Raw genomic sequence first — 25818 nt, 5'->3', positions numbered from 1 at the left:
ACTTGTAAGGGCACATACTGTTTCATTTCATTTAAATGAAGCACATAACAGGCAAATAAAAAATCTAGAAGTCAGGGTAACAGCTCCTGGGAAGATGGAAGAGTTAGTGACTGGAAGGGAATGCAAATGAGGCTTCTCAGGGTGCTAATATGCTCTATTTCTTGACAGGAGTGCTGGTTATGTGTGTGTATGTTCCATCTGAAAATTCATCAAGATGTATACTTAACATATGTGCACTATTCTAGATGTATATTACATTTCAATAAAAAGGTTTTTTTTAAAGCAGGAAAAAAGATGGTGTTGATGATGACAATTTTATAGGTGAACTCTTTCCAAATCTAGGCTTCCCAGGAAACTTTGGAGGAGAAAAGAAGAATGATGTACTAGTTGAGTCACTTGAGAGTTTCAGTAGGAGAAAAATGTAACTGACATTCAAGAAATGGTTAATGTAGCACAACTGTATGATCACAGAATCATCTGTGATTCTGACTGGAAAAAAAATTTATCATCGGAGATTAACCTGTGACTTTCACAATTAATGAAATTGTCTGGCATCCACATAGGGCAAGATTGACTCTGGGCCCAGAAGCTTGCTGATTTTGAAATGGATTTTAAGAAAGAACTTTATTTAAAAGAGCTGACTAGGAACAGCTGCACTTTGTCATCAGAATAAAAATCCACAACTATTCTAAGATTTCAAAAAATATAACAAACAATGTGACCTCATTAACCCTTAGAAAAGACATTTCTGCCATGGTTGTATTTGATCACCATTTCTCTCTCCTCAAAACGTCTTGTAATTCCTGTCTTCAGAGATGTTTCCAGAAAAGTCTAAAGAAAGCAGAACTTGAAAGAAAGAATAAAATACTCTTTCATTCCTAGTGAAAAACAATGCTAGTAAAATCTGATTTCCTTTTTTTAAATGTTTTGAGCACGTTCAGTTGCAGTTTATCCTTAAGAGGGCTTAACTATGGGTCGAGGCATTTTTTTAAAAAATAGAAAAATTGAGAAAGATTTAGGAGGTAGTTTTAGACATTATCCTGTCATTTCCTTTGTTTTCCACATGAAGGAACTGACTTAAGAAAATGTATGAAGAAAATATATGTGACTGCTGACTTAGGTTACTTAGGGAAATTATAACATCTCCTTGTTAAAAAATGTTTAAGAAAAAAGTTAACTGGCCCTTTTAAATTATTTGGAATTACTTCTCCCCAAAAGGCGGTGGCCAAATAGGGTGTCTTCCAGATTTATGACTTCATTTTCTTCTCTACTTCCATAAACAATATGAGAGTCTCTCTTTAATGGGGTGACACATTCTGTGCCCGCCAGAAAATGTAAGCTCTAAACCATAGTGAACATAAATATAGTTTCAAGGGATTTAGAAATTGTTTCTACAAAGACTAAGTGATGTAGACAGTTGATAAATTAACTAGCTAAGTCAGGCAAAAAATACCTCTAATTTTTTAAATGAGGAAAAAAACGACCTTCAGATTAGCTGTTTTCTTATTATCTGCAAAACTGTGTGATTGTGTGAGTGTTTACTTTGTTTAGGTACAGCTCAAATGCTTTCTTGTTGAATAATAACACTACCTTACAGTTAAAAAAATTTACAAAATGCTCTCACATATAGTACTCACATATTATATTACATATTGAAAATACTAGGAATTTAGGGAATAGGGCAATAGCAATTAAGATGACAATGGAGAATTCAGAAAACCATAGCATAAACTCTAAACTGAGAGCTCTTTAAAGACCATGAGTCCAAAGTTATAACACTTCAAAATAAAGAACAGGTCTTCCTTGGTGGTGCAGTGGTTGAGAGTCCGCCTGCAGATGCAGGGGACACGGGTTCGTGCCCCAGTCCAGGAAGATCCCACATGCCGCGCAGAGGCTAGGCCCGTAAGCCATGGCCGCTGAGCCTGCGCGTCCGGAGCCTGTGCTCCGCAACGGGAGAGGCCACAACAGTGAGAGGCCCACGTACTGCAAAAGAAATAATAATAATAATAATAAAGAACAGAACCCAGAGATTTGGAATGAGAACTTTTCCATGCAATATGGAGTCACCACAAAAACTTTTAGTTTGGTCTCTTCTCTCCAGAGCCCTACAGTCACTAGAGTATAAGCTCATCTCATCTAGCAGGGGTGCTACCTGCTTTTCACCACATAATCCCCAGCATCTAGTGCAACACCTGGAACCACAGTGGTTACTCAAGTAAAATGTGTTGAATGAATTAATCTCTGTAAATATCTAACTTGCTTTTTTAACATGAACACATCTAACACTTTCTTGAATCTAACTTCAGGTTCATAACTTTGGAGTTAATGTAACATACTCAAAAGTTAAATCATTCAAAATAAAGATTTACTAAAATAAATCTGTATTTACCTTTAAATACCTGTCAAGCTATTATAATGTATCAAATGTTGTTCATAATCTAATTTTTCAATATTCACATTCACTTATTCCATCAATAGATTTTTTTTAACCACCATTTACGGACAAAATACTGTGCTATTATTTTAATAATATAAGCCACAAACTAACAAAGATGAATTAAATTAGATACTGCTTCCACCAGAATAAAGTCAACATAATTTCAAATATGAAATTTATGTTGTGAAAGAAAGTATTTCAACTAATTATCTGGTTTTCAAAATGTAGTTTTTTTCCTATTTTGTGAAGTCTTACTTTGTTAACAACACATTTTTACTAATAAAAGATGTAGCTTAAAAAAAATGCCTGTGGAACTATTACGCTAGGCTATGCTATCATGACTCCTAAAAAATTACAAGATCACATACTCCTCCAAAAGTCAACAACAAGCATTTCATAAGCTATTATGGAGGCTATCAGAACAGCAGTTGTATTGAGGTTCAAGGAAGTGAAAATTTTCTAAAACAAGGCATCCACTACTCACTATTGGACGTGTTGACTATGAAGTATTATATTTTGTCAACAAATATGTAAGAACTAACACATACAGACAATTATGCTGTTTCAAAAGTGATGTTTGTTATACCAAGTTATTACTATTATTGTAAACATTTTGAAAAGTCCCCTTCTGGAATTACTTTTAGAGAACACAGCTCATTTTCTGAATATCTGTGAGGATAGCAAATCTTTTCCCTTTGAAAGTGGAAATAATTTTAGAGGAGTCAAAAATTATTTAGGCCATGGCTAGAGAATAGGTGTGTATCTAAAAGAATGTGTGGCTGCAACAACAATTTGAAGAATTTTTCCAGGGTGGCTCCAAATTCCCAAATCCATTCTCATGCAGCTTCAAAAAAATACTTTGTTCTAGTTTTATTTAAAAGAATTGACTAGAACTTTTTAAAAGAACTTTCCGAAAGTTTCAAAAAGTATTTTGAGAATTGTGGAACAAGTACAAATTTCCAGAGGAACTCTCTCAAGGACAACACACGTTTTTTAATAAAGTATATATAAATAACTTAAAAACCAAGTCTCATTACTTTGTATGCATGCCATGTATAGTTTCTTCACATGTCAAATCTAGATTAAGCAATGTGTGTGGTAATTTGCTAGACAGAAGGATAATTTCCTATCCTCAATCTGAAACTGAGTTTTAGAAATTACGGGTTGCTCTCTCATGATCAGCAATCACATTCTGATATAGTGTGGTCACTACAGGTCTCTTCTTACTGCATTTCTTAACTAGCTTGAAATTAAAATTCTAGAATATGGTTTCAATTAAAAATATGCCAACTTCTACCAGTTGTCTCCCATGATAAGTTTGCTGACTGTGAAAACTGTAGTCTGAGTATTTCCATTACACAGAGAGGGAACATTTACACTTTGTGAGCAGTTTCAGAATGCACTATAAATCAATACACAAATTGAATTATCTAATTAAGTTTTCTAAATTGCAATAAAAAGTTTAATACTTTTTTTAAAAAACAAAGCTACTTCGATAGCAATTGAAAGGAACAACGTGTCTGTGTACGTCTTAACTCTTTTTCATCACGATGCAATTCATTTGCTTCATGTTGATTTTGGCGAATTCTGGCTTTTCTCAATGAAAAGAGATACTTGGCCATGTTCTGAAATTAAATGCTGAAACATGATGAAGCATATCCTCGAATTCCCACATATCCTTTTTTATTAATATGTAGTATGTCATACAAATGACCCACTGTGTCTGACATGTTCAACCCCTTTGGACTTCGACAAGTAGCAACAAAATAAGAAGCACATGAAACTTTCTAGACTGTTCCAAGAATTAGTCTTGAGAACACATTGTACTATGGTGCACCAGAAATCAGGAAATTAGCGTGGGAAGATTATGTTTGCAAAAGAAAATAATTCTAACCTTTTTTAGCTTGAGAAGACAACTGACCCAAACAACAGCTCATTCTTTGGCCTTACAATTTATATTTCTATATTCTGGTCAGATCCAGATGTGGGTCAAGTTGACCCCTGAGACAAGGAGAAATATACTTGTTGTGCCACTTTGAGTCAACATATAGTACTAACAAGAACTTCCTACCTTTGATGTTTACTTGAGGATACTTTATGGAGGAGGAAGCCTCAGCGGCTTAAATGTCTATCTGGTGAGGGTGGAGGTTTGAGGGACAAAGGGGTAGGGGGGATAGGAGTATTAAATGGAACCCTCCACAGCTCACCCAAGGACATAATGAGACATTTCTGAGGGTAGGGGGGCTAAACTGGGGAGAGACACCTTTGCATTTTGCTTGGGGAACCAGTCATGTGACTATCAAAGTCTCTTTCCACTGAGTTTCTGCTTAATTACAAGCCTTGATTAAAGATGGATCCCTGTGACATAAAAATCCAAGGCTACAGTGAATGGAGAGCTAGCACATCAGATTAATGCAGGTTCATTTTATAGTTCCCCCCTCTCTAAGTCCTTAAACCTAGCATCTTGGAACCAGCTCTGGAACTTAAGTCTGAGGCTACATTCAAGCATGATTATTCTATGCTGCAGGCACAGGAATTCTGGTGAGAATTGAAGGAAGCCCAAGGAGTCAAGCATGTGACTGGGAGTGAGGAGCATGGATCTCCCTTTTCAGTTCTGTTGTGGACTCATTAAGGGCACTTGAAAAAATATGCTCCCGTTTGCTTTCATTTCTTCATCTGAAAAGACAACATGTACATCTTCTGGAGAGTGTGACATTCACAAATCCAGCAGAAGCATTCTTCTGTCAATGTGAAGCTTTACTTAGTGTGACACCAATGACCTCACAGTGAGGCCTGGGCATGGGGCAGAAAAGGTTAAATGATTAATTTGCCAAATTCAATTGCTAGGAAGAGATGGGACAATTCCAGGCAGTATAAATCAGCTATGCATTTAGAAACTATTATCAGGAGCACAAGACAGCACTGCATGATGCTCTGCAAACCACAAGTGATGTCAAATCTGCGAGGCTGCAGGGCTGCCAAAGGCTCAAGAATGATAATAGATGCTAAAATTACTGCTGAAGAAGCATATTTGATTACGGAGGGACCCAAGAGCAGTAAAGCCCTTGGAAGGCTTCCCTCTGAGTTTTACAAGAAGTAAGATAAACAGCATCTCCAACTGTAATCACAAAACATAATAAAAATGCTCTGAGCTCTCATAGGACCTGCAAGAACATCTCCCTGGAGTGATATAAAACCATTCCATTCCTAATACACAATGATGAAGGCAAAGTTATCCCCAAATTGAGGCAAAGTCTAGTTCATGACACAGACAACTCCATGAGGAGTCTTTTAAAACTGTGATTTTAAAAGAGGTGGACTTATTTAAATTGACTCAACGTATGTGTTTCCACCTCTCTGCCCTTTCCCTTTATCCTCAAGCCCCAGTTATACAATCCTTTTGCTCAATATTTCCAGCCTAATTCCTCATGATATTTGATGAACTGATGTGGCTGCCAGCTTTCTCCCAACCTCCACCTTCCCTCCATCCTCTACCCCCTTCCCCATTCTCATACCCAGCTCCCCGTATTCCCACCCTAGGTCTTGCCCAAGGTCTCTCTCCTGTCATTTGTGAAGTGGAAAATCCAGACACTAATAACTTTCAAAAAGAAAAAAAAAAAACCCTAAATGTGAAGAAATTCATTTCCATATTTTTTAAAAAAAACTTTCTAAGTGGTTATCTAGGAGTTCCCATTTTCTTCTGAAACTTCTTAAACATCACTTCATACTTTCTCCTTATATATTTTAAAATTCAGATGGACCAATAGGTCATCTAGTGGCTGCCTAGTACAATCCAAATTATCTTTTTAAGAAATTGTATCTAGTTAAGAAAAACACATAGGAGATGAAGAAGTTTAGATAAAATGTCGCTGTTAAAGCAAACCTAAAATTCACAAAGACATTTATCTATCAGAAACAATTGGTTAAAAGGTACTACACAGGGCTTCCCTGGTGGCGCAGTAGTTGAGAATCCGCCTGCCAATGCAGGCGACACGGGTTCGTGCCCCGGTCTGGGAAGATCCCACATGCCGCGGAGCGGCTGGGCCCATGAGCCATGGCCGCTGAGCCTGCGCATCCGGAGCCTGTGCTCCGCAATGGGAGAGGCCACAACAGTGAGAGGCCCGCATACCGCACACACACACAAAAAAGGTACTACACAAAATCACTTTATACACCTTATAAAATATTTGTAAATTAATCATAATAAAATGCAAGACATGCCAACTGCAAAGATTTTCAATGGCTTAAAATGACAACAGAAGGCACCTTAACCACTGGGTTCCTACAAGCTAGTCTACATAAGAACCAGTTCCTAAAATAGATCTTGGTGGCCAACTGATCATATGAAATCCGAATGACCAAAAAGGATTTAAACCCCCCTAAATAAAATATATATTATTTGCTTTGTTTGAGATACCATAAGAGTTTTGCTTGTAATTGGATAAAGTTAGGGGATATTAATAGTGTGATTATGGAGATAGCATTTTATCCAAAATATCTATTTTCTGTTAAGTCTGAAAAATTCAAGGCACAACAGTCAGGGAAAAACCTGACAAGGTTTGTCTCATTATTTTGCTATCAAACTAAGTTTTGATTTACAAGAATCTTTTCAGGGTTCTTCTGCATTCTGACAATCCAGAAATGACTTCAACTTAAAATGTCAAATGTGGCATATAAATAAACAACTCTGAGAAGAATGGATGCCCTGCTTCGCTTAATTTTGAAATAACAAACCACCATGGTTGCCTGAATAATATACATCACTCTATGAGACAAGGTTTCCATTCCTTAGGTGTACTTACATGAATGGTGACTTTTCAGTCTTCTTTCATGATTTAGGTGGGAAATATCACCACGGAAAGGATACTCTTATATAGAAGACAGAATTTTGAGTTTGATTTTTTTAAATAAGCATGCTGTTTGTGATGTACAGTGCATAATGCAGAATTAACATTCCAATCTCACGACCTATACAGTCAGTCGTGACTGGAATAATCCCCTTTTGGCAGCTGTTTGATAAAGGCAGTAACACTCCAGGGTGTGCTATCCTGGATACCTCTGCTTTTTTGGGTCTCTACCATTAGCATCCTGCTTGATAAGGTCCTTTGCTGAAGCACCGTCTGTCTATAGAAGCCCCCTTCTTAGCTAGAGCTGTCCGTCCGAACTCATTGTTTCTCAGGCATTTCACAACATAATCTCTATTCTCAATGCAGTAAACCACTAAGAGGCACCCTGTATCTTATCTCAAACTTCACTTTTCTAGAACACTCACCAAAAACTTAAATAAAGTAAACAGAGAAAGGCTTTCTTTAAGAAGGGAAAAGTAACAGTGTAGAGTCAATATAAATTTAACAGCACAAGTCAGCATTATACTGCTATTCTGTTAAAGAGCTGACACATTAGTTCCCAGGAACTTCATTTTGTCAAAAACATCCGTTTTTCCATTTTCCCCAAATCAATCTACAAATCTAATGAAGTTCTAAGAAAAAGCCTACAAATTGATATTCAAAGGCAGAATCAAGAATAGTCAAGATGACTGGTATCAAGCAAGAAGGGAGATGGATGTTATCAGATATTTAGAGTTCTACACTTTATAAATCCATAGTAATTAAGAAAGTATGGTATTGGGCACAGGATGGTTAAAAGGTCGATGGCAGAATAGAAAGCCCATTTACAAGGAGGAAATTTAAAACTGGTGTTTTCCTTTTTCTTTCTTCATCTATACCACATTAGAACATTTTGAGGATGATTTTACTCAATTTACACAACCCTGCTGTTTCACTAAAGTAGCATTTAAATAGAAAATTTGTTTCAAAATAATAAATTAATATCCTGACAACCACAAAAAAGTCAGTTTTTGTCAGTTTCTGCCATGATATATCTATCTATGTCTATATCTAATTAGAGACAATATGAGACTTGCTATTTCACGAAAAAAATAAATGGATAAATTTCGATTAACTGAAAATTGTAACTAAAAATTTCTTTATCAGCAGCACTAATAAATGATAACAGTTAGCTAAGATGATCATTCTGAAGTATTTCAAAAATTTCAATCACCTATTCACTCATTCAATAAATAATTATTAAATAAAAAATTATATGTATGGTCACATGAAAGGAAGTGTCCTAAATTTGGGGGTGGTATTGAGAAAAAATATGTATGATAAGTACAATACCGTTGAGAAGTAATTATAAAGAATGGAGAATATATTCAATATTTACATATTTTAATGGCAGGAAAATTCTGCAATTACTCCCACATCAAGAATGAAAACTAAAATCCAACCACATAATTATCCAAGTATTGTAAGTATATCTGTCTGTGGTATATTCATATTAATAGATCAAATTGCATATTCACTTTTTATATATACCTATTGTGAAGTCATTTGTAAACTCAAAGGACTATTTTTGACACTGTTGCTTTGTCAGAACATTTTAAATTGTTAGAAAAGGAAAAAACATGCTTTGCTGATCTTTCCACTACTTGAACCAGATATGAAAAGAATAAAATTCTAAAATAAAGAATGGTGACTTTTAAAAACTCTCAACAGTTAAAATAAAGATAGAGTTCACTGGTTTAAGTTGAGAGCAACTAAGTAAAAGAATTAATCATTGACCTTTGTTTTTATTGCAGATAGACACAGTTTTTCTTACTTTCATATGAGAAATAATAAATAAGTCAATGAACACCACCGCTAAAGAAACTTCTGATAATGATAGTGGTTAAAAATATTCGGTTATTGGCTTTAGGTTAGGGATTAAATAGAAATTTTGTAGTCTAATCCATGAATCAGAAAATGTATGTCATATATCAATGATTAAACAAGAAATTATCCAGGCAAAGAATGTTGAAATCTTTCTTAACTAGTCATAAACTTATTATTGAGCAGGCTAAATAAAATTTCAGGATAATAAGTGTTAGAAAATCCAACAATATTACTTCAAAGACAACAAGAATTTTCAAATCATAAACTGATTTCTTACCAAGAAACAAAAACAATGGTTAGACAACAGACTGTACCACGTAAATGACAAGAAAAGAATTATAGAAGGATTATGCTGGACCAACAACAGATGTCTAATAAATACTTATTGAACTAAATTTATTGTATGTGGCTATGTGCATTAGTGTGTTGAGAATGAAAGGTTGAGGAAAAGTGAGTGTGAACTTTTTCATTTCATTATTCTAAAGCAATGGTCCTGCAGGGGATATCAACACCTTGAGATAATCTTCAGAGATATCAAGTCCTTAGTTCAAGACTCCCTTTTCCTATTTACTTTTAAATTGTTTTCCCTCTTTTTACATTGGTTTATGAGAACACTAATGATCCAAGTACATGATCACTGAGCTCAAAGCAGAAGTAGATATGGAAGGGCTTCCTTCCATCTGCCTGTCCTGGCACGTGCATGTTAGTACTGGTATGCTATCTTGAACTTTATGAATTTGAAAAGCACTCTTCTCTTCAAATAATTAGTAGGGTTTTACAAAATTTACTGACAGACACATCCTTGCAACATGCTAAGTGAAACTAACTGCAGATAAAGTAGATTTTATCTCAAAGTAAATATCTTTCTAAAATATCAGCATTTTGAAACTTCAAAGCAATTTTGGCTTTTCCAATTATGGGTTAGAATATAAGTAATCTTCTATGAAGGGGCAAGAGAATTATCTTATTCAAGGTCTGTGCTTAAATAAATTCCTAGTCATTTCCAAGTGAATTGCTCAAAAGTTCTTTTAAACAAGTTAGACTATCAGAACTTCACCTAGCAAAACTGTAAGGCTATAAAGATTACTTATTCCAAACTTTAAGAGAAAGCAGTCAACTGGAATTATTTATGAGAGAAGAGAGTCAAATTCCTCAAATTCCTACATAGAGTATTCAGTTAGAAATGGATATAATGTTCAATATGACTATCATTCTCAGATGAGAATGATAGTTTCATGAAAAACATTATTACTAATGAAAACAATTACTGGGTTTATTAGTATTCTCTTGCTGCCGTAACAAATTACTGCAAACACAGTGGCTTAAAATAACACAATGTATTATCTTACAATGCTGGAGTTTGGAAGTCTGAAATGGGTCTTATGGGGCTAAAATCATGGTGTCCACAGGGCTGTGTTCCTTCTTGAAACTCTGGAGGGGAATCTGTTTCTTGCCTTTTCAAGCTTCTAAAGGCTGCCCACAGTCCTTGGTTTGTAGCCCCTTTTCATCTTCAAATACAGCAATCATATCTTTCTGAACTTTGCTCATGTCATCACATCTCCTTATTGGCTTCTGATTCTTCCCTCTAGCTTTCACTTGTAAGGACCTCCGAGATTACATTGGGCCCACCAGATAATCCAGGATAAACTTCCCATCTCAAGATCCTTAACTTAATCATATATGCAAAGTCCATTTTTCCATGTAAGGTTCCAGAGTTTAGGAAGTGGACATCTTTGAGGGGTCATTATTTTCTGCCTACTACACTGGATATCAAAATATGGAAAGTGAAAGATTGTCCATCATGCCTTTCTACCATGGTTCTGCTATACTTGTAAACTCAGGGTTCATTTGTTCAGTATAAAAAGCAGGAATAGTGAGAAGGAGTGCAGTGTAGTGGTTAAGGCCTGGCCCCTGGATTCAACCTGCCTGGTGTTCCAATCATTAACTCTGTCACCTTGGGCAAATTACCTAAATCTCAATTTCTTCGTCTTTAAATTGGGGTAATTGTACCTATCTCTTCATGTTGCTGTAAAAACTAAGTTACTAAAAAAAAAAAAAGTTACTTACCATTTTTGAAACACTATCATATCAAAAGTATATAATATCCAAATACCTATATTATCTTTTATTGTTAACCATACTTAGATCTTTTTTTCAGGGTTTCAGGTCAAAGGAACTGTTATAATAGTTCAGAATTTTTGCTCAGGTTGAAGCTATGGAACCCTTTGAGTTACCTATGTAGGACACCAGTTTTACCAGGAATAACTTGAGATTTTAGTGCAAATTCCAAATAACCATCATATGTTTTGGTAGTAGCCTGAGAAACTAAGAACTGCAATATTGAATATGATCATGAAAATTTAAAGTTGAATCAGAGATTGAGGTTCCTTTTCTTATTAACTATCTTTATTTTAAAATATCTCCAAATCTCTTAAAACAGATCACATTGGCTCACAATTTCCTTATACTTGAATATAGAAGAGTGACTGGCGAGGAAGATAAGTTTCTGAGCCCTGATAAATTACACAGTTGTAGACATTTGTTTCTTTTTGCACCTGGATCAATTGTTTTGTGACTCTTCTTTAGTGTGCTGTTTTTAAGGACAGAGACTATATTTAAATATATGACATACAATATGTGTGTTCAAAATACAGACATTTGATAAATGTTAAATATCGTGTCAGTTCCCTCTCCAATAATTTCAATAATTTATGTAGTGCATTTCATTAGAAGTTTAAAAAAATTTTATGAGTAAGCTACTATGAACAACATTGTGGAAATAAAAACAAAGCCTCCAGAGAAGTGTCTCCAAAAGCCAAAGTATATTTATCAATACACTCCCTAATCCCAGAATCCTCAAAACATTTCTGGAATTTCTTGGCATAATCTCCATTTCAGATTTTGTGACTTCTAAGAAAATTTCTCTTATTACTTTCCAACCATATTTTATTTATGACCAAAAACCAGTTTCCCCTGGCTTGGAAAAGTCCACTTTACTTAGTCATCAGTCAAAACTAAGGGCCTGTCTTGAAATATCAAAGGGTGATGACCTATTACCTCCTAAGGTAATAGAAGAGTAGGCAAAGCTACAATTGTAGAAGAAGAATTCTAGATGAAAATGCTTGAAGAGGCAGCATCACTACAATGAGTCCTACATTAACTAATTTAAAAGATAAATTAAGTAAATTTTTAAAAATTACTTAGGTACACATCATGAGATAACTAGTTTTATTACATTTTTACATCATTATAAATACATCCCTACATATTTATGAGAACATATTTTTAAAAGTCTACACATTCAAAGATCAACATTATAGAAGCATTCATTTAACACACCTATAGTATCTAGCATTCTGCTAGGCTTCAGAATACAAGAATAAAGGCACACTCCTGGCTGTCAAAAAGGTGCCACATTAATAGCATCAATCATGCATTAAGATATGGTTATTCAGAATCATTAATAAGGACAGTGAACTGATACACATGAATGTATGGCATAACTCTAGTTTCATAATTAGGGGAGAGACTCTGGCAGCACTGAATCATTAGATTCAGTGTATTAAATGTGTAATAGATTGTATTCAATGTGAAAAATCCTGGTGAATCCTCCCATGCACACTGGGACACAGGAACACAGGAAAAGCTAGAGTTTTTGTCATATAGTTGTAGCCTGATACTATCTCATCTCCTAAAACTTGGTCCCATATATAACAAAATAAAAAATATTGTCCATCATGTAAAACTACATTTGAAAAATGTCGGGCTTCCCTGGTGGCGCAGTGGTTGAGAATCCGCCTGCCGATGCAGGAGACACGGGTTCGTGCCCTGGTCCGGGAAGATCCCACATGCCGCGGAGCAACTAAGCCCGTGAGCCATGGCCGCTAGGCCTGCGTGTCCGGAGCCTGTGCTCCGCAACGGGAGAGGCCACAACAGTGAGAGGCCCGCATACCGCAAAAAAAAAAAAAAAAAAAAAAAAAAGAAAAATGTCCAAGGTGCCTATTATTTAATTTTTTTCATAATACAAGCTACAAAATAGGGGACTAAAAAAAAATCTTGTTTAGAGGAGATAAACAGAAGGGAGTTAAAAAGCAATGTAGGAGAGATGAATTTAAAGAGGTAGAGAATTGCCACTACTAGAGTCAAGCTGGAAAGCCAGTGTTACAGCCAACTGATCAACTGATTTACAAAATCAGTGAATGTCTGGTGCTGAAAGAACCTTAAACATCATTTATCCCAATCCTATCATGTCATGGTTAAGGAGATTAAGGCCCAGAAAAAGAAATGGTGTTTTGTTTTGTTTTGTTTTGTTTTGTTTTGTATAATCACAAATTGAAATCCAGTTTTTAAACTTCTCCATGTATAAAACATTATCAAATTTGAAAACAACTAATATTGAAACTTATTATTGTTAGAGTTGGTTCTAAACTCATGAGTTGCTTCAGAATATAGCCAAATAACAACGTCTTTAAATTCCATTCCTCCTTCAATACAATATCCACAGTCACACCCATCCCTCCCCATCCACACACACAATTCCCAAACTTTATTTTTTTGGTTGTTTCTATGTTGCGTTGTTGCTTTGGATATACCATTTTGCAAATGGAAGAAAAGCCCTACCCAAATTTCTGCTGTATTTCATTCAGTGGTTTCATTGTACAAGTAGAACTGCTTATAGAAATAAAAATTATTTATGTTTATAAAACTCCAGCTAGCCATAAAAAATATAGTAGTTTGCTTTTCTTTAATGAGAGTTCAGTGAAGGAACAGAATAAGTAGAGGATTCTTTTTTTCCTTTGGTAACTGATTTTTTTTTTCCCTTCAACATAATGTAGGTACATAGTAGGTGATGAGATAGTTGAGGCTAAAGAGAGTGCAAATTGAAGTCTTATTTTCTCACAGTTGTCCATAGTGGTAATCAGGTACACTGAGGATTTTATAATTCAATTAATTCATTCATTCAAGAAATATTGCTTGGGGCAGTGTAAGGTGGCAGAGATAGTATAAGACTCAAGAAACTCAAGTTTAATGGATAAAAAAGGCAAACTAACCATTACCTAAAAAATAATAATAATAATAATAATAATAATAATAATAATAATAATTGAACCTTGGTTTAAATATAAGCCTTTTTTTTCCTCCCCCAAAATCTAATGTGCTCAGGAAAGGTGCAAGCTTGTTAACCAAGGTGTTTGTAAGCAACAATGAAGTATTTATCTCTCACTCACCCAACATTAACATTTTCTAAACATACCTTCTGACATCAATATTCTATGAACTCATGTTCAAATAACTCACATTTCAAACAGTGATCACACACACACACATCTGCCTTTTTACAGAGTCATTTTGGATTAGATTTAGATTGAGAAGGGATCTTGGAGTTCTAGAGGTCAATGGTCTCATTTTACAGAGGAGGAAAATGAAGTCCAGATAGACTGGCATTCGCCCAAAGTAACCATTTAGAAGCTGATATTGAGAATTCTACATAGAATTCTACATTCTAATTATTCTAATTCAATTTAAGAGTTTGTTCAGTTTCTCTATGGAAGATACATTCCCATAAGTTCCTCTTTCTCAAATCAGGAACTCTTGCTACACTGAACTCAGAAGGCAATGGCTCAGCAGCTGAGCCATATGGGTCAGCTGTACATCTCCTTCATTGCATCATCTCTTTATGCCTGATGTCCTCAAGCTACCAGAGAACACAAAGTACTAAATAAAGACAGAGAACTACTCTACCAAAGCAAGCACAGATTGTCAATGTTTACCACTTACAATTAAAGAAAAGTCAAAATATCAAAACAAATCTTTTATTAAAAATCAGTGATAAATTTTTATCAAAATTTTAAAAATATTTCCAAAAGCCTAAAGAAGGAAAGCACTCTCCCCAGTACCCCTCCCCTTAAAAAGAATTCTACTTTCAGATGATACAGAAAAATCAACTGATGCAGATGGCAGGATCTGAGAAGTTTGGGGGAACTTTGGTCTGTCTATGGACTATCAGTCATACTTATTTATAAAAATGCAGATCTCTATATCTTAGCTTCTTAATGACATCATCGGGCATCCAGATTATGAGAGTTTGAAGTTGTGCTCAAATGAAAACTTCTTCTGCTTATGATCAAAGTGCACGTCCATTTTTCACACAAAAAAAATTTAAAGCATTCAAAATTAGAACGGATCTTGGAAAGAATGTGTGGTAGTAAAATAATGATAGGCTTTGGAGTCAGTATTTTCGTTCTTCTAGCAGGTAGTTTCATCACTTTATTTTATTTTTTTAACAACTTTATTGGAGTATAATTGCTTTACAATGTTGTGTTATTTTCTGCTGTATAACAAAGTGAATCAGCTATACGTATACATATATCCCCTCCCTCTTACGTCTCCCTCCCACCCTCCCTATCCCACCCCTCTAGGTGGTCAAAAAGCATGGAGCTGATCTCCCTGTGCTATGCAGCTGCTTCCCACTAGCTATCTAGTTTACATTTGGTACTGTATATATGTCAATGCCACTCTTTCACTTCATCCCAGCTTAGCCTTCCCCCTCCCCATGTCCTCAAGTCCATTCTCTACATCTGCGTCTTTATTCCTGTCCTGCCCCTAGGCTCTTCAGAGCCAATTTTTTTTTTAGATTCCATATATATGTGTTAGCATACGGTATTTGTTTTTCTCTTTCTGACTTACTTCACTATGTATGACAGACTCCAGGTCCATCCACCTCATTACAAATAACTCAATTTTGTTTATTTTTATGGCTTGAGTAATATTCCATTGTATATATGTGCCACATCTTCTTTATCCATTCATCTGTCGATGGACACTCAGGTAACTTCCATGTCCTGGCTATTGTAAATAGAGCTGCAATGAACATTGTGGTATATGACTCTTTTTGAATTATGGTTTTCTCAGGGTATATGTCCAGTAGTGGCATTGCTGGGTCATATGGTAGTTCTATTTTTAATTTCTTAAGGAACCTCCATACTGTTCTGCATAGTGGCTGTATCAATTTACATTTCCACCAACAGTACAAGAAGGTTCTCTTTCTTCCACACCCTCTCCAGCATTTATTGTTTGTAGATTTTTTTTTAACATTTTTATTGGAGTATAATTGCTTTACAATGGTGTGTTAGTTTCTGCTTTATAACAAAGTGAATCGGTTATACATATACATATATCCCCATATCTCTTCCCTCTTGTGTCTCCCTCCCTCCAACCCTCCCTATCCCACCCTTCTAGCTGGTCACAAAGCACTGAGCTGATCTCCCTGTGCTATGCAACTGCTTCCCACTAGCTATCTATTTTACATTTGGTAGTGTATATATGTCCATATATATACTACCACTCTCTCACTTTGTCCCAGCTTACACTTCCCCCCTGTGTCCTCAAGTCCATTCTCTAGTAGGTCTGTGTCTTTATTCCCATCTTGATGCTAGGTTATTCATGACCATTTTGTTTTCTTTTTAGATTCCATATATATGTGTTAGCATATGGTATTTGTTTTTCTCTTTCTGACTCTGTATGACAGATTCTAGGTCCAGCCACCTCATTACAAATAACTCAATTTCGTTTCCTTTTGTGGCTGAGTAATATTCCATTGTATATATGTGCCACACTTTCTTTATCCATTCATCTGTCTATGGACACTTAGGTTGCTTCATGTCCTGGCTATTGTAAATAGAGCTGCAATGAACATTGTGGTACATGACTCTTTTTGAATTATGGTTTTCTCAGGGTATATGCCCAGTAGTGGCATTGCTGGGTCATATGGTAGTTCTATTTTTAGTTTTTTAAGGAACCTTCATACTGTTCTCCATAGTGGCTGTATCAATTTACATTCCCACCAACAGTGCAAGAAGGTTCTCTTTTCTCCACACCCTCTCCAGCATTTATTGTTTGTAGATTTTTTGATGATGGCCACTCTGACTGGTGTGAGGTGATACCTCATCGTAGTTTTGATTTGCATTTCTCTAATGATTAGTAATGTTGAGCATTCTTTCATGTGTTTGCTGGCAATCTGTATATCTTCTTTGGAGAAATGTCTATTTAGGTTTTTTGCCCCATTTTCATATTGGGTTGTTTGTTTTTTTGATATTGAGCTGCATGAGCTGCTTGTATATTTTGGAGACTAATCCTTTGTCAGTTGCTTCATTTGCAAATATTTTCTCCCATTCTGAGGGTTGTCTTTTTGTCCTGTTTATGGTTTATGATTTGTGACCCAAGATATGATCTATTCTGGAGGATGTTCCATGAGCACTTGAGAAGAAAGTATATTCTGTTGTTTTTGGATAGAATGTCCTATAAATATCAATTAAGTGCATCTTGTTTAATGTGTCATTTAAAGCTTGTGTTTCCTTATTTATTTTCATTTTGGATGATCTGTCCATTGGTGAAAGTGGGGTGTTAAAGTCCCCTACTGTGGTTGTGTTACTGTCAATTTCCTTTTTTATGGCTGTTAGCATTTGCCTTATTTATTGAGGTGCTCCTATATTGGGTGCATAAATATTTACAATAGTTATATCTTCTTCTTGGGTTGATCCCTTTATCATTATGTAGTGTCCTTCTTTGTCTCTTGTAATAGTCTTTATTTTAAAGTCTATTTTGTCTGATATGAGAATTGCTACTCCAGCTTTCTTTTGATTTCCATTTGCATGGAATATCTTTTTCCAACCCCTCACTTTCAGTCTGTGTGTGTCCCTAGGTCTGAAGTGGGTCTCTTGTAGACAGCATATATATGGGTCTTGTTTTTGTATCCGTTCAGCAAGCCTGTGTCTTTTGGTTGGAGCATTTAATCCATTCACGTTTAAGGTAATTATAGATATGTATGTACCTATTAGCATTTTCTTAATTGCTTTGGGTTTGTTATTGTAGGTCTTTTCCTTCTCTTTTGTTTCCTTCCTAGAGAAGTTCCTTTAGCATTTGTTGTAAAGCTGGTTTGGTGGTGCTGAATTCTCTTAGCTTTTGCTTGTCTGTAAAGGTTTTAATTTCTCTGCCAAATTTGAATGAGATCCTTGCTGGGTAGAGTAATCTTGGTTGTAGGTTTTTCCCTTTCATCACTTAAAATATATCCTGCCACTCCCTTCTGGCTTGCAGAGTTTCTGCTGAAAGATCAGCTGTTAACCTTATGGGGATTCCCTTGTATGTTATTTGTTGCTTTTCCCTTGTTGCTTTTAATATTTTTTCTTTGTATTTAATTTTTGATAGTTTGATTAATATGTGTCTTGGCATGTTTCTCCTTGGATTTATCCTGTATGGGACTCTCTGCACTTCCTGGACTTGATTATTTCCTTTCCCATATTAGGGAAGTTTTCAACTATAATCTCTTCAAATATTTTCTCAGTCCCTTTCTTTTTCTCTTCTTCTTCTGGTGCCCCTTTAATTTGAATGTTAGTGTGTTTAATGTTGTCCCAGAGGTCTCTGAGACTGTCCTCAATTCTTTTCATTCTTTTTTCTTTATTCTGCTCTGCATTAGTTATTTCCACTATTTTATTTTCCAGGTCACTTATCCGTTCTTCTGTCTCAGTTATTCTGCTATTGATTCCTTCTAGAGAATTTTTAATTTCATCTATTGTGTTGTTCATCATTGTTTGTTTGCTCTTTAGTTCTTCTAGGTCCTTATTAAACATTTCTTGTATTTTCTCCATTCTGTTTCCAAGATTTTGGATATCTTTACTATCATTACTCTGAATTCTTTTTCAGGTAGACTGCCTATTTCCTCTTCATTTGTTTGGTCTGGTGGGTTTTTACTTTGCTCCTTCATCTGCTGCGTATTTCTCTGTCTTCTCATTATGCTTAACTTACTGTGTTTGAGGTGTCCTTTTTGTAGGCTGCAGGTTTGTAGTTCCCATTGTTTTTGGTGTCTGCCCCAGTGGGTAAGGTTGGTTCAGGGGGTTGTATAGGCTTCCTGGTGGAGGGGACTGGTGCCTGTGTTCTGGTGGATGAGGCTGGATCTTGTCTTGCTGGTGGGCAGGACCACATCCAGTGGTATGTTTTGGGGTGTCTGTGAACTTATTATGATTTTAGGCAGCCTCTCTGCTAATGGGTGGGGTTGTGTTCCTGTCTTGCTAGTTGTTTGGCATGGGGTGGCCAGCACTGGAGCTTGCTGGTCATTGAGTGGAGCTGGGTCTTAGTGTTGAGATGGAGATCTCTGGGAGAGCTCCGCCAATTGATATTACGTGGGGCCGGGAGGTCTCTGGTGGTCCAATGTCCTGAACTCGGCTCTCCCACCTCAGAGGCTCAGGCCTGACACCTGGTCAGAGCACCAAGACCCTGTCAGCCACACGGCTTGCTCTCGGGAGGCCGCGAGCTGGGTGGGTTGCGTGGGGTGCATGGTCAGTTTCATCACTTAAGAAAGTAATTTTTATCTCCCTTGTCTTCTCCTATATAGTAGGAATAATAATACTGGGTTGTTTTAAGGATTATTCACAAGACATATAAAATATCTAGCACATAAAAAGATGCTCATAAATTGGACCTATTGCTATTTACTTTAGTTTTAAATTCCCACTGGCCAAATGTTTGAAGAACGGATAACAGCAAGGGAATGAAAGGGAACTAAACCTTAGCAATAAGTGCCAGACATGTGACAAATACAAGTTAAACAACAGCAGCAGCAGTTTCCTTTCATTGACCACTGATCGTGTGCCAGCAATTTATTAGGTGCTTTAATACATTATCTTATTTAATCTCCCCCAGTGCCCTGATGAGGTAGGAATTATCACCTCAATTGTATAGAATAGGAATCAGGGAGTTAGAGAGGTTAAGTAGTGTGCCCAAGGACACATAGATAATAAGCAGCAGAGCCCAGACTAGGAAGAAGATCAGAAGAAATGGTCAGAAGTTGCTCTTAAGCCTAATTATATATTTTTAAAAACATATTTCAGAAGCAACGAGAAGAGAAATGCAACAGACAAATATTCCCACTATGAGTTCCTTAAGAACTGGGGCTAGGGCTCATTAACCTAGGTGAACTCAGAATCTGGGACAATGGGACAATTCCTGGAATACAGTGAGTGCTCATTAGATGTACGTGTATGATAGTTAATTGGAAAGCAATTGGCAATGGGGGCAATAAGATATCACAGTGTCTCAAAGAAAAGTCTTTGTGATGACAGTAAATATAAAAGGTAGAGTAATGAGAACATTCATGCATAAGGACAATAGTCACAAACTAAAAATATCTTTATACATCTACTGTCTGATAATGACTACTGTCTATCCATAGAGCTTTTCCCCCATTATATTATTATATAAAGATTTCAATCACTACAAGTAGTATTATCTTAAAATGTGTAGGGCAATGAGGAGGATACACACACACACACACATACACACACACACACACACACACAAACATACATCTGTATTTTGGGTGTGGCCTAAAATTCACTCCATTGTATATGGGAAAAAAGTCTAAATGAAAGAAAACTCTCTGTAAAAATTTTAAAAATGAATCAAGAGCTTAACTCTCTTTTATTCAAATAATATCTATAATTTTAAGTCATGACAAGATAAATTCATGATTATGTTAGATTTGGGCAACTACATTTATACAAGTGTAACCTCAGTAATTGGATAGCTTGCTCTTTTGGTGGGTGGGGTGGAGTGGGAGTATTATGAAAACAAAAAGAACCTCAGTCTATCAAAATTTTCAAAGAAAATAACACTTTGGCCAAACCAAAATTCCCCACAGCAACAACCTACATACAGCCACATCCAGTGACTAAATTATGTTTATGCTTTTCTTAAGCAACAGAGTTCATTCTGACAATTTATCTACTAAGACTTGTGCCAGAAAACTGCCTATTCATTTTCTATATTCTGTTTGGCAAACAAAGCATGACACATAGCAATATAAAAGAAACACATAATCCCAATATGCATGTGCAATCATTGTAGAGAAGTGTTCTAAATTGTCTCAGGCCTGTGGCATTGGCTTTCCAAACAGCATTTAAACACTGCCACATGCTGTTCATCTGTGTATCCTGCAGCCTGTGGGCACCAGCGTGGCCCCAACAGAAGAATGAATCATACGCCAAATTTATGAAGCTGTTAACTCTTCAAAAGCACCAACTGATCTTGAAAAAGGAAAGTATAACAATCTTGAGAATTAGTAATTCTTTAAGAATTAGTAATTTCTAATTAAGATTCTATGAAGCACGCAATCGTAGTCATGACATAGCAGTCTCTGTGGGCACCCTGTTTTCTGTTAAACAGATTTTATAGATAATGTATTGAATTTATTAATGTGTTTGAAATTTTTATTTTACAAATTTCATTACATTCTTTCTTTATCAGTTCTAATTGCATGTGGTACTACAAAGGAACCATGTTCACTAAATATATTAGTTTGAGTATCTTTTGTAGTCTAAAGTAAATTATATACACCTCTTCTAAAAGTAGTGTAACATCCAGATGCCTGTAATGTACTTCAAGGTAGAAATCATGTTATATTCAGTTTTGTTCTTGTGGCTGATGAAAGAGGAGACTCTGAGAAAATGCTTGTTAAATTAATAAATGGATGAATGAATAAGCATAGTTCAGAATTTCAGAAATTTCTAGCAAATGACTACCACATCCTCAAAGAAACTACCATTGACTTCTTGTTTCCTTTTTATAAAAATAATATATTTAGAAAGAGATTCAAACAAGTTGTCATTTTTACATCCTCTTCCCATATTCAGCAACAGCATCATCTAAAACAAAGGTACAAAATATCCTTGCTGATATTAGCTACTTTGATCAGAAAACTTGAACCAGGGTGTGCTATACTATGTTCTTGTCTAAAGGCCTTAATTTTAACAAAATCAAGTATAAAACATTCCAATTAAAAACATGTCAGTTTAGGGGCTTCCCTGGTGGCGCAGTGGTTGAGAGTCCGCCTGCTGATGCAGGGGACACAGGTTCGTGCCCTGGTCTGGGAAGATCCCACATGCCGCGGAGCGGCTGGGCCCGTAAGCCATGGCTGCTGAGCCTGCGCTCCACAACGGGAGAGGCCACAACAGTGAGAGGCCCGCATACCACAAAAAAAAAAAAAAAAAAAAAAAAGTCAGTTTAGTAAATTGAAAAAAATCTTAGGTAGCAACAGCATAAACTCAGTATTCACTCACTTTAGTCATTTATTCATTAATTCAAATATTTAAAATATCTAATGTGCTTAGAGGAGATCAAGTGCTAGAGGGAAAAAATATTCACTGGTCTCATTTTAAAGTCATAATCACTAACTTCAAGTAGATCTTAGTGCTGCCAGGCTACCCTCCTTCATTTTGCTCAGTTCACTCCCCTAGATGACTATGCCACACCTCTCCTCTCCCTTTAAACTTTCAAAACCTCCTGCCCCTCCCCAATCTCAGCTGATGATCCTGCTTCTTTTTTCACTGAGAAAACAAATCATTCAGAAAAGGACATCCACAGGCTCTCATCTCCAAATATATCATCCTGTCCCCACCTGTGCTCATGTGCTCTGCCTTCCCTCCTGTTATAGTGGGAGAACTGTCTGGCTCCCATCTAAGCCCCCATCCTCTATCTCCTCCTCAAGACCATGACTCCTGTAACTGTCAAATCTTGGTCTACAACATCAATTTCCCCCTTTCTATTATATTCTTTCCACCAGCACACAAACATGTTATAATGCATCCCATCCTAAAAATATAAAACAATAAAACATGATCCAACCTTCTTCTCTAGATACCAGCCCAATTCTTTGTCCCCCTTCACAGAAAAACTCCTCTAAAGGATTGTCTAAACCATGACATTCTCAGTAGGAGTAATATCACCCTCAAGGGGCAAAAATTGACTCTTAAAGGACAAACAATTCTTACTCTTTTTATATATAAAGCATATATATATATATATATATATATATATATATACACATAAAATATGTAGCAAATATAAAGTATATCTATGATATTATAATTCCATTGGGGTGGGTGGAGGACAATTAGGAAAAAGTGTCTAAAAAACTCTTTAGGGAGATGATAATGAAAAAACCGATTGAGAAACACTGGTCTACACCCACTATCTCAATGTCCTCTCTTCCTGTTTCTTCTTGAGCCTTCTGCAATCTGTTTTTCATTCCTAATACCCCATAGAAACTACTACTGTCAATGTCACCTATGCTTTCCATATTGCTAAATCCAATGGCCAACTCTTACATGAAACTATAGGCAGCACTTGTATAGCTTATCACTTCCTCTTCCTTCAGACATTTTCTTGGCACCACTGATGCTTAGTTTGCCCTAACTATCTGAACACTTGAGATCCTATATCAGGAAGAGAATTGATGCAAAAACTATTGATTATTGTACATCTGGCTTGCAACCATTTTTCAACACACCACCTGCTCTAACCCAAGCTACCCTCATTTCTGCCCTGTATTTTTATAGTGTCAGTCCATCTGGTCAACTCAGCTCTCTTAGAGTCTAAATTCCACACAACAACAGGAAAACACCTCCTCAAATCTAAGTTAGATCACATCATTCCTTCAATGGCTTTCTATCTCACTTGGAGTAAACTCCAGTGTCTTTATCATGGTCCACAAAGCCCTATATAATTGGGCCTCCTGCTTCCTCTCTCCTCTAACCTCCTACCACTGCTCCTCCTTATTCACTGTACACCAGCAACAACGGCCCCCTTGTGAAACTCCTCATTCCTTGGGGCTTTTCTACTTGCAGCTACTTCTGCTAGGATATCCCTCCAGATAATCTCAAGGCTCATATTTTCACTACCTTGAAGTCTCTGGTGCTCAAAAATCACTTTATCACAGGTCTGCTCATACTATACACAAAAGTACTCCTGGTCACTTTTTATTTCCATATAGCAGCTTCATTTTCTTTCCCAGTACTTACTATTATCTCACATAGATATTTTACTTATTTCTCCTCCTCCCACTGGAATAGAATATTATAGAATATTATTCCTCCTACCACTGGAACAGAAGTTCCCTGGAATTTTTATTGTTTGGTTCACTGCTGTATTCAGGGTGTCTAGGATAGTTTCTAGCACACAGTAGATGTTCAATAAATATTTATATAATGAAAAAATAAATTCAACATCTGAATAAAATACTACAATTGCCATTTAAAAAAAATAAAACTGGATTTAATTTCTCTCCTTGGAATAAAATTTTATAATCTCATATGCCTGTGGCAAGTAAAATTATAAGAACTCACAGAAATGGAAAGCAAACTCTGCCTTGGATATTCACAAAGTGATTTTCTTTGTCTATTTCATGGAAGAAATTTTGGGAGAGACTGATATTTAAATAGCTTCCTCAAACCAACAGAGAATTCTACACTGGTAAACATAAAATGTTCTGTGCTAGCTACTCAAGTATTTTTTTAGATTCTCCCTCTCATTCTTTTCTAGAAGCAAACATTCAAGTCAGAATGAAAAATGTCAGACTCTGGAAACTAGCTTTCAGAAGAGTGATAGAAGACCAGAATGTCTGGTCAGCAGATAGCCATATCTCATAGATCTGATGCAACAGAATAAGAAACTTCTTAAATTAGATACATTGGTGGAAAAGAAAAACAAATTTGAGAAAAAGCTTATCCAATGTAGAATGTTGGTATTCTTCTATTCCTCTCTGGCTCTCTTTTAATCTTAAATGTTTAAAATTCCCTGTTTTAAAATTAGTTGTTGATTATGGTAATATGTTCTTATTTGTGTTTAGCACATTTTATTTGAATCTTCAGATTTTTCTACCAGAAAGCTAAGAATCTTAGTTCTCAAATTTCTTCTCTCTTTAAAATGTCTTTGTCAGCCAGAAAGCTAAGAATCTTAGTTCTCAAATTTCTTCTCTCTTTAAAATGTCTTTGCCAGCTCAGATGGGGAAAAGTTTAATTCAATTCAGTTGGTGACTCAGTTGGTGATAATGACGCAATTCAATAAATTATAGCTCTCTGCTCTTTCATCTCACCCCATCTCTAGTTTTGACATTTCTTTTTAAAGCCTTTCTGTTATCGAAGAACTCTGAATGAAAAATAGAGTTCTAAGTTTGGAAGGAAGTACACAGCAGTAAGACAGCATTAAGAAGGGATCTTTTCTTTCTTTAGAGAAGCAACCTTCTGGCCTAGTTTCAAACATCATACGTCTATTGACAGCACGTGTACAAGAACAAAAAAGTCCAAATATTTACATCATAGATGCATTTATATCAAGCATGGGGAGATCATACACATTAGTGCTGGGTAAAGAGGCCAAAAGATACCTTGCCTCAATTACTAGAGCCTAGAGAAAATCTGGATTCCAGATCTGCCACCCAAAAGCTATGTGACATCAGACAAGTTATCTTAATTTCCCTGAGTCTCACTTTCCCCTTGCATAAAATGGGATAAAATAATTCTCATAAGGTGACTGTAAAGAGTACAAGACATATTGTAGGTAAAATGCTTAATAATAGAAATTCACAAAAACTCTGTTTGATGTTGGTTATCATCATCATCAAGTTAATTCTCTTGCTCTTTTTTTTTTTTTCCCAACACAAGTAACTCGTTCCTCAGAAAGACATTTAAGTGCGAAAACTCCCTCTGTCCTGTCAGGACCTGGAGTGGGTAATAAGCACAAGTATTTATAATATCAGTGCCAGATCACTCTAAACTCTCAAGATGAATGAAAGTCTCTGCCATTTCTGCTGACTCTCAAGTTTTGGGAGGGTGGCAGAGA

At 36.0% G+C, this 25818-nt stretch overlaps 1 protein-coding gene across 7 annotated transcripts in view; it reads right to left on the bottom strand.

Annotated features, from left to right (window-relative positions):
* The window catches only part of RNLS (renalase, FAD dependent amine oxidase), a 346205-nt gene that overhangs the window by 298530 nt on the left and 21857 nt on the right, over nucleotides 1-25818 (bottom strand). The gene's annotated exons all lie outside the window — the stretch shown is intronic.

This window comes from Kogia breviceps, chromosome 2, assembly GCF_026419965.1.
Source record: "Kogia breviceps isolate mKogBre1 chromosome 2, mKogBre1 haplotype 1, whole genome shotgun sequence".
Lineage (NCBI taxonomy): Eukaryota > Metazoa > Chordata > Mammalia > Artiodactyla > Physeteridae > Kogia > Kogia breviceps.
This window is presented reverse-complemented; position numbering and strand designations above follow the sequence as displayed.